Source organism: Cygnus atratus, chromosome 2 (genome assembly GCF_013377495.2).
Source record: "Cygnus atratus isolate AKBS03 ecotype Queensland, Australia chromosome 2, CAtr_DNAZoo_HiC_assembly, whole genome shotgun sequence".
Classification (NCBI taxonomy): domain Eukaryota; kingdom Metazoa; phylum Chordata; class Aves; order Anseriformes; family Anatidae; genus Cygnus; species Cygnus atratus.
This window is the reverse complement of record NC_066363.1, coordinates 66,548,435-66,557,895: the sequence shown is the minus strand read 5'-3', so window position 1 is coordinate 66,557,895 and position 9,461 is coordinate 66,548,435. Positions and strand designations below refer to the sequence as shown.

At 40.6% G+C, this 9,461-nt stretch overlaps 1 long non-coding RNA gene across 1 annotated transcript; it reads right to left on the bottom strand.

The window, feature by feature from the left end:
- Nucleotides 1-478: 478 nt before the first annotated feature.
- On the bottom strand, nt 479-4,437 carry LOC118259381 (uncharacterized). The gene is made up of 5 exons (XR_004782020.2): nt 4,354-4,437; nt 3,687-3,755; nt 2,925-3,012; nt 1,713-1,995; nt 479-1,486 (listed from the first exon to the last, which is right to left on the bottom strand). It is a non-coding gene; the product is annotated as an uncharacterized LOC118259381 (long non-coding RNA).
- Nucleotides 4,438-9,461: the final 5,024 nt, after the last annotated feature.

Below are 9,461 nucleotides of genomic sequence, written 5' to 3'. Positions count from 1 at the left end.
GGGAGGGGAGGGGAACGCGGCCCAAGGCGACTCCGACTCCTACTGTTGCTGCTGCTCCGCCGCCACCCCGCACTTCCGGGATTGCCGCAAGCGCTCCGGACGCAGCGTGAGCACGCACACACGCACTCGCGTACACAGCCCTCCCCCCTATCCTCCCGCGTATCTTCCCCGCCCCCACTTCCAACCGCCGCCGGGATGAGGGGAGGGATAGGGTTATATGTACAACTCGCGCTGAAAATTGTCTTTTTAAATAAATTAATACATTAGTTCTCTGTACTGGAATCGCTCCAAAAGGGTCGTGGGATCACTCAATAAAAAAAAAAAAAATTCATCAAAGGGCGCTGGAAGCACTTGTCAAAAGGGTGGTGGAGGTGGGGAAGGGACGGGAGCACCTCTGCTGTGAGGGGAGATTGAGAGAAGGGGCTGCTCTGTCTGGGGGAAAGGAGGCTCAGGGGGCTCTCATACGTGTCTATAAATACCTCCAAGGGGATCTCATCAATATCTGTAAATACTTGAAAGGAGGGTGCAAAGAGGATGGAGCCAGGCTCTTGTCAGTGGTGCCCAGTGCCAGGACAAGAGGCAATGGGCACAAAGTGGAGCAAAGAAGGTTCCTCTGAACATCAGGAAACACTTTTTCACTGTGCAGGTGACAAAGCATTGGCACAGGCTGCCCAGAGAGGTTGTGGAGCCTCCTCCTTGAAGATCTTCAAAAGCTGTCTGGACATGGTCCTGGGCAAGCAGCTCCAGGTGTCCCTGCTTGAGCAGGGAGCTTGGACATGGTGGCCTCCGGAGGCCCCTTCCCACCTCAAACCATCAGCAGTTCCATGAAATCTCTCCCCTGGTGCTAAAGGGCATTTTCACGTGTTTCTGTGGCTGAGGATATGTCATGCACATTGTGCTAGCTTTCTGCTGAATCAGCCCTGTGTGGCTCAAATACGCAAGGCAGGCAGACCATGAGGCTTGCTCGAATGACGGCTGAAAAGGAATGTTTGATCTTTTTTCTTGTTCCCCGTTTCTTGTTTCAGACAGCTAAAGTTGTGAGCCTTCTATTTTCTTACTGCTTAAGCCATGAGTGATGATACTATAAAAGGGAATGGTAAAAGTATTTTTAAAATGGGTTTAAAGGTTTTGCTCTGCATCTCACATTTTGCTACAAACTGATCACGAGTTCTGCTATAAAATCAGTGATTGTTTCCTATTTGGAGGTGAACTACGCCAAGGAGGGTGACCTTCTTTGTTATCTGATGAATGTCAGAGAAAGAGGGTAGAGCCTGGGAAGTCTGCCCTAGCTGCTGCTGTTGCCACTGTTGCCACTGGGACAGGCAGCTCCTCCAGCATTAGCAGCTGCTATATGCAATCCAGAGCTGCAGGTCACTGGCATAGGGGAGGAGGAGATGAAGTCATCTTCCTGCTGCTGCTTGCACGGGCCTGAGTGGTGAGCCAGTTATTCACAGCCTTGCCACCTTGCTTCTGCCGCAAACCTTTACTGCATTCACAAAATAAATAAATAAATAAAAATAAAAATATATGTTAACATATGTTATATCTGGTGTATATTTATATATATGTGTTGGTGCCCCACACAAAGTAAACGCCTCAATCAATTTCTCATAGCTGAATCCAAAACACATAGTAGTTGACTTGATTTTACATTTTAAAAAAAAAAAAAGGAATTTTATCATACAATGAATACAGAAAGTAAGCTGTCCCACCTTAGTCATATCTTGGTATGTGACTTCCTCACTGCTTTTTTTCCCCAGGTTTTATTGCCCCATAAGCATTCAGTCTCTGCACTTGTAAGCATTCAGTCTCTGAGCCTGAGTCAGACTTGACCTGACGGCATTTTCCAGTCCCAGGGAACACCTCCATCCTCACAAGCTCAGATCCTGATCAGCCTCAAGATAGAGTCAGCCGGGCTGTTGCCTCCCTGTTTCCAGCATCAACACCTTATGGGGTATAGTTAGCCTACACGTCCATTACACAATGCACAGCTACCTATATATGGGAGACAGAGGCCATTAATACTTCCCAGCGTAACAGTCATAAACACGGAAAGGGTGTGAACAGGGAAGGACAAAAACTGCAGCCATGAGATCATAGTTTTACTTTGGAGCCCCGGTGACCTTTAGATGATGTTGCTTAACACATTCAACCACTGGTATTTTGCATTCCTAAACCATCCACCAACACAGCACAGAAATTTCACTTTGTTTCTGAGTAAGTTACCAGAATTTCAAACATACAGGTAATTTGCTTCTTTCCTATGGATTTCTTGTCAGTAGTAGTCCCCTAATGCACTTGTTCTCATTATTACAATCATTATAAGCTTTAATGACTTGTCTCCGTGTTACCTCTGACCAGTTAAGTACTATTTCCCAATTTAGTGTGAAGAAGCCACATTGTCAGTAGTTAGTAGTGCAGGGTGCATAATCTACATCTTCTGACTCAGAGTCCTGTGCTTTAAACAACAGACCATACTTCTTTCTTCAACAGATTTATACTAGTGTCTAAAGGAACCAGTTTAAAATGGCTTTCCTCTAAAATGTTTGAAATAATGCAGCATAAACAAGTTAGCTGTATTTAAGTACTACCAAGGTCACTGATATATTTAATTTTGGTGTAGACAGATGCCTCCTGGGAGGCGTGGCCTCCTCAAGTGCCTTAATAACTGCCACAGTGCTAACACTGTGCTGGGGCCTGTGCAGGGTGCACCCGGTCTTGTCTGACCTCAGAACTAGGAGATAGACACAGACTGCTAGCTTTTGGTCAAAGGGAATGTTCCTTTTGAGAGGATAAATTTCTTAGTCAGACCTTTCAAATCTTAATAATTTTTCCACCACACTCAAGAGCTGTCAATGAAATGTCTCCATAATCAGGACATGGAAACATTCCTACCCTTTCCTTCAAATTCAACACTCCTTTACCTTTTATGTCAAAATGTAGAGGATCAGTCCCATTTTTCCTGAATTTTGATTTATTAGGGTTTTATATTTCTCAAAGGTGAGGAGAGACCTGAAACAGAAGATAAACTGATAGCAAACTGTCAGGCAGAGGCCATGCTCATTGTTGTGCTTGCAGAGCCATCCATGTTCACAAGAACACTCTAAATACCACCCTCCTGCTGTTCCAGCACTGAATAAGAAAAACACATCTTCAGTCTAAATTCCAAGTGTGATAGAGGTCAGGAAGAAGTCAGAGAATGGAGGACAGGGAAAACAGGTCTAAATCAGTACTGTCAGTGCTCTCACTTAGGCTAAACGTTGTATCATGGTGATTCCAACAAAGTTGCATTTCAAGCACAAGCTAAATAAAGGTAATAAGTACGTCTTTTACTTGAAGAGAGAGTGCTGGCATAATGAAATAGAATAAGAAGAGCATCAAATGTGTAGCTGGTGGCAAGGAAAAGAAGCTAGTGGATGAAATAAATATCAAGCAGGAGCAAAAGCAGGCATCAGAGAAGCAACAGTTTGAAGATAGGGGTGAAGTAATATTAACTTAGATCAGATATGAAAGACAGAGAGGTTATGCAAGGCCTGGAAATTGTTGACCTAGGTAAATAATTTTACACGATGCATTGTAGATGGTCTAGAGTGGAGCAAGCAGGGAATCCAACCAGCATTAATACAGTATTTTCCATAAGTGGTTACAAAAATATTAGCTACTAGGCCAATTAGAGTGCAGCTTACCTAGAATTTTCTTCAGGTCTCAGCAGGCTTCAGAAGTATGCCATATTACCAATCACATAACAATAGCACCTGTGTTTGTTAGTCAAGTACACCACATTAACAAGAAGAAATAGTTTTTAACTGTCCTACATCATGTTATGTGGTATTGGGTCCTCATAATAAGCACCAAAATCATTGCTAAATTATATATCCTATCAAAAATTTGTGGTAAAATTATGTTCCACTCAAAAGATTTATAATCCTATATTTTTAAAACATGGTTATCTTTTCCTGCTTACACTATTCATATCACTGTGGTTTTAGAAGATTTACAAAGCAGAACAGCTTGTAGAAGACAGCAGCAACATACATTACTAAATAGTTGAGAGGCTATTAAAACATCTCACAGAAGCTGAAGGTCAGGATTAGCACAAGACATGTCAATATAAGCATAAAATGCTTCTTGCAATGCATTGAATAAAACTGCTTTCTGTTTACTTATATCGTCATAGTCCTATATACTTTATACTAAGGTAAAGTCACACTCTGCCTCCAGATACACGCTTTCTACTTAAAAAGATGAAATGTTTGCATAAGAAATTATCTCAATACCAGGCAAAGCATAAATGTGCACTGCTATAGATACACTGATACAAGTCAGTATATCTGTGTTTGTGACGATACTTACCTTGAGGGGCAGTTATGCGTAAGGAGAGGCAATATCATTGTGATTTGATGCTGGACATATGCACAGCCATTTACTGAGTCCAACCTTCCATATCATTTTCTGAAAAATCCAAAGTCATGCATGATTATTTGACTTAGACTTTGGCCTGAAAACTCTGTAGCCAACACTTTGGTGCGGTGTTTATGGTGTGTGGTTTGAAAAATGTCCACAGCCTTCCTCTGAAAGTTTGTTGAAAGAAGGAAAAAGATTTGTTCTATCTTTGTTCAGCATTGAAGTGTTGATGTTACTCAGTAAACTGTTAATTCAATTTTGCATATGTAAATTACATATTTTAAAATAATTTTTACCCCTAGGTATGAAAAAACAAGGTACCTGTCGTATTGCTTTAGAAGCAGGTGAAAAATCAAATGTCTGCTTTTTGTGATAATGGGCTAAATTTTGCATTACATTGCACTTATTTTTGCTATGAACATTTCCTTGAACTGTCATAGGATTTCAGAACCCCAACAGGAGATGGATAGCATTCTTATGTTATCACATCTTTAATTAAAAGTTAAAAGAATAAAGGATTAATGACCTCAAAACAGAAGCTCTTCCAATACATCATTCCCCTAACTGTGCTGTGGTTTTACTGCTTCCAATTTTAAAATAAGGAACAAATTAAAATTAAATATGTTTTTTAATTCATGCCAGAATAGAGACAAGTTTTTGATTTTACAAATTGCTCTTACAAACTTGGCCAATTAAGCTGCCCCTTAAGATCTGAAAGCCAGAAAGTTTTCACTTAAATCTTTTTAGTTTTTCAATTAAAAATTAAGTCAATAATGGGAAGTAAGAAAATAGATGACAGATAGCTGGGTAACTTTCAATCTCTTAATTATTGCAATACAGGGTGTACCTAAAGCGACAACTTTGTTTATTCATAGTAAAATATTGCTTTATTTAAAGGATTTTATTTAACATTTTATAAAAAAAATTGTCTGAATACATGATCAATCCAATTCAAATATTTTTGCATCAAAGTAGCCTTCAAAGAAGCAGAAAATAGTATTTTCCTTTGTTGGTGTTTTACAACGTGTGATTAAATTTTATATTGTTTTTGCCTGTATATTTAATGAAAAAAAAATGCCTTTTCCTGTTTATGACATAACAAGTACAAAGTTAGACTAGAAAACTCCATGTTTAATTTGAAGACTAGGAGGTTTATTACATTGAAGATATGAAAGAAATTACATCTGCTTAATTGAGGAAGATCCTTTATAAGTCATCTTTCACTTAGCATTTATTTTAATAGTATTTTCTATTTGAAGTATTTCTTATGCTGAAACATAAAATATTCTATTAGAAATCACTTCACATAGCTTGAAATAGGTCTGGAATGGACGTAGGTAATTAGGCAGTCAGTCATTATACAGCATCATGTGTGCTAGCATAGAGAGATCACATCTTGCTATGTGGAGCAAGTGAGATGGTAAATAAGATCTTGACAGAAATACCTTCACTTGAAGTTCACCCAAAAAGCACTGCTGAAATTTGGTTGTAAGGTCTCTTTTTATGGCAAGTGGGAGGTTCACACCGCTAAGCTGTACACTAACCCTCTGTACAGACAGCGAAGGATTATATTTTCAGCACTTCAAGTAGGGAAGAGCCTGTAGTAAGTCGCAGTCCAAATATCGACAAGTCCCTCACTGCACAAGGCAGCCTTCTATTTTGAGAAGACCATAATCACCGTTGTTCTGCCGACAGAGACAAGCCTGTCTCTCACGTGTGAGGCAGGAAGCATCTGTCCTCTAGCTGGGGGCATCTGCCTCTGCTACTGCCACCAGCCGCTATGACCGGCCAAATGTGTAGTGCAGCTCCTCCCTTGTTGCTGCGTTATTTGCCACCTATGCATTGAGACAAGCAACGCGAGGCCGTGCTCTGCCTACTCAGTAAAGTTGCAGGGTTTTACAAGTATGGTGTTAAATCCAGAACCAGACCTCCTTTTGAGCACGCTCCTATGGACCTGTCCTCTGTGTCCCTACCCATGCACATTGCCATTGGCACTGCGTGGATGAAATCTGTTACGCAGAAAGGAGCTCACAGTCAGAGGGTAGAGCCTGCCTACCCTATATCAGGCTTTTATCTTACACATTCCAAAGGTAATGAATCAGAACAAAGTTTCTGTTACATAATGTAACAAAAGCCAGTACAGACAACTCTTTTGCAAAGTTTCATGCAGCCACAAAAACCCAGGGATGGCAACAGGATTTGCCAACAACACTGCCAGAGGATTCCTCCTAAAAATGCTTGCTTTGCAATGTTCAAAGGAGAAAGGATATCCAAGCTCAGAGCAGCGCAGACTTCAAAAAATAAGATGCAAAAAATGTGGTTTAATCTATTTGACTGTTCTACTGGCCATACATGGATACATGGACATTTGTGGTGCAGGCAGGCATCAAAATGCAGCATTAGCAGCGTGCTTGAATTGCATGGAAAAAGTGAAGGGGAGGATGGTTTGATCAAGGGCATTTTTATAGTATGTGTCTTTTTCTAAATCTTTTTTTTTTTTTCATGAAAGGAGATAAGTGTGACTAGAGTTGCTTTTAATCATGCTAGAACATCCACAGGACATCACAGAATCTGATTCAGACATTAAAGGAGAGAGTTTGAGAGACACTGGATGAGCCATCTTGTGTTTGGGGACTGCACTTCAGCCAACAATGCCTTCGCAGAAGTTATATAAATTAGGGCAGATTCCAGTCCACTGCTTGTCACATATATGATTCATCCTGGCATGACATATCTGGACATACCTTGATTAATACCAGCAGGTAAAATGTTACTGTAAGGAATTCAGCATGCAAATTATGCTCTGCAAAGGTCAGGAGATTATCCCTAGTGCTCACCTCATGAATTCCCAGGTTCGTCTGCCTGGCATTCTCTCTGATGTTCCTGGACGTTCTTAATGGCATGTGGGCAAACTGAAATGTGTGTAATGAGTCGCTTTTAGAGGAAAAAAAATCAATTTTCTTAACTGTGATATTTTTCTCAGTGAAATCAGACAGATATTCATTTGATTTGTGTATGCAAAATTTCTTTCATTCACGCTGATTGGTATAAACCGTGATGTAGCATTCCTTTCAAACTAGTAAGCCTGGCAGCTTAAAACTGTTTCCTCTACTTCCAGATACAGAGATGTTGACATGCACAAATAAGATATTTCAAGAAATACAAGATAGTATATTCCTGCTTCAAATATTATGTCTAAATGAATGTTTAATTACTATCCATTCTTCATGCAGGTATGACAGGTTTATCAGCAGCCACTTTTGCAATCAGCCAGCGCTACCTACAAGCTACTTAGCTAGGCATTTGACAATGACTAGGCATAACTGATATAAAATTGTCCTTGGAGTCACTCTGGGACAGCAAGTGAATTTCACAGTGTCTCAAAGTAAAAAGTGCAGAATAACAGCTGATTTACCAGCAGAATCCTTCACGTTTCTGAAACTCCGGTAACACCAGATATGCATGCATCTGTCTACTTTCAGGCTTGTGTTTTTGTATATTCTGTCTCTACCTCTATGTCTACATTTATTTCTAGCATCTGCGTCTTCCACTTTTAACAGAGTTCAAAGACTACACTCAGATTGGCTAGCTGAAAGTGAGTCATCATAGCAGGTCAGTTCATTTTCGCATGGCATGTTTTGCTCTGTCTCATGACTGTCACTTTTTCCATTTCAATCTCACCAGTATTACCTGTTTGGCATGGTAGTTTATCAGTCATTAATGAGGTACCTATTTTCAGATGAAAACAGCTGAAGAATTTTTTCCTTTACTATGTAGATGATTCAATATGATTTTCATTCAACACACCTACTGCTTATATGCTAATTATTTAGATGCTGTTGTGGTTTAGCCCGGCTGGCAGTCAAACACCACACAGCCGTTCGCTCACCCTCCCCCCTCCCTCTCCGGGATGGGGGAGAGAAACGGGAAAGTGAAGTCTGTGAGTTGAGATAAAGACAGTTTATTAAGACAGGGAAAAGAATAACAATAATAATAATAATAATAATAATAGTATTAATAGTAATAATGTGTACGAAATAAGTGATGCACAATGCAATTGCTCACCACCTGCTGACCGATGCCCAGCCTATCCCCGAGCAGCCGGACCCCCCACCCCGGCTAGCCACCCCTATATATTGTTCAGCATGACGTCAGATGGTATGGAATACCCCTTTGGCCAGTTTGGGTCAGCTGTCCTGGGTCTGTCCCCTCCCAGCTCTTGCTGCATCCCTAGCCTGCTCGCTGGCAGGACAGAGCGAGAAGCTGAAAAGTCCTCGGCTTGGTGTAAGCACTGCTCTACAACAATTAAAATATCAGCGTGTTATCAGTGCTCTTCTCATTCTAATCCAAAACATAGCACCCTGCCAGCTACTAGGAGGAAAATTAACTCTGTCCTACCTGAAACCAGGACAGATGCTCTCTTTTATTGCCCAGAAATGTGCTCAGTGATTCAACGGTAACCATGCCTGTTTGTACAGAACTCACATAAGGTCTAAATACATATGCATTGTCTCCAAAAATCAGCTCAGTGAGAGAGAGGAGAAATTTTACTTGTGTTGTACTGTTTGTTAAGAGGAAAGATAAAAACAAAAGAGGAAGCCTTCAGGCTTCTTTCAAAAGTGCTGCAACTGTACCCAGTAATTTATACTCTCAGGCTGGAGAAGCATGCCAACACTGTATCTTGTCACCAGCAAACACAAAGTTTGCTCCAACTTGCTTCCCCTCCTTTTCCTCACATACTCACACATAATAATAAAACATTTCTGAGAATGGCACATTAGCCAGACTACATGCAGAGAAACAGAGGAATTAGGAATGTTGTCACTTTAGGAAATGGCAAAGGGAATGCTGCAAAGAATGGAGGACTGTTGGGCAATCATTTTAAGCTGAGGTGATGACTCAGAATACTTGTTGTGAAAAAGCATCACATTCTGGGTGTCCCAATTAAGTCAACTTCAATTTTTTTCCAGCTTTTACTTGCTCAATGAGGGACATTGAGAGTGTGGTGGTATTTCTGTAATACCTATTATATTACTATAGGTATTTGCAGGGGTCTC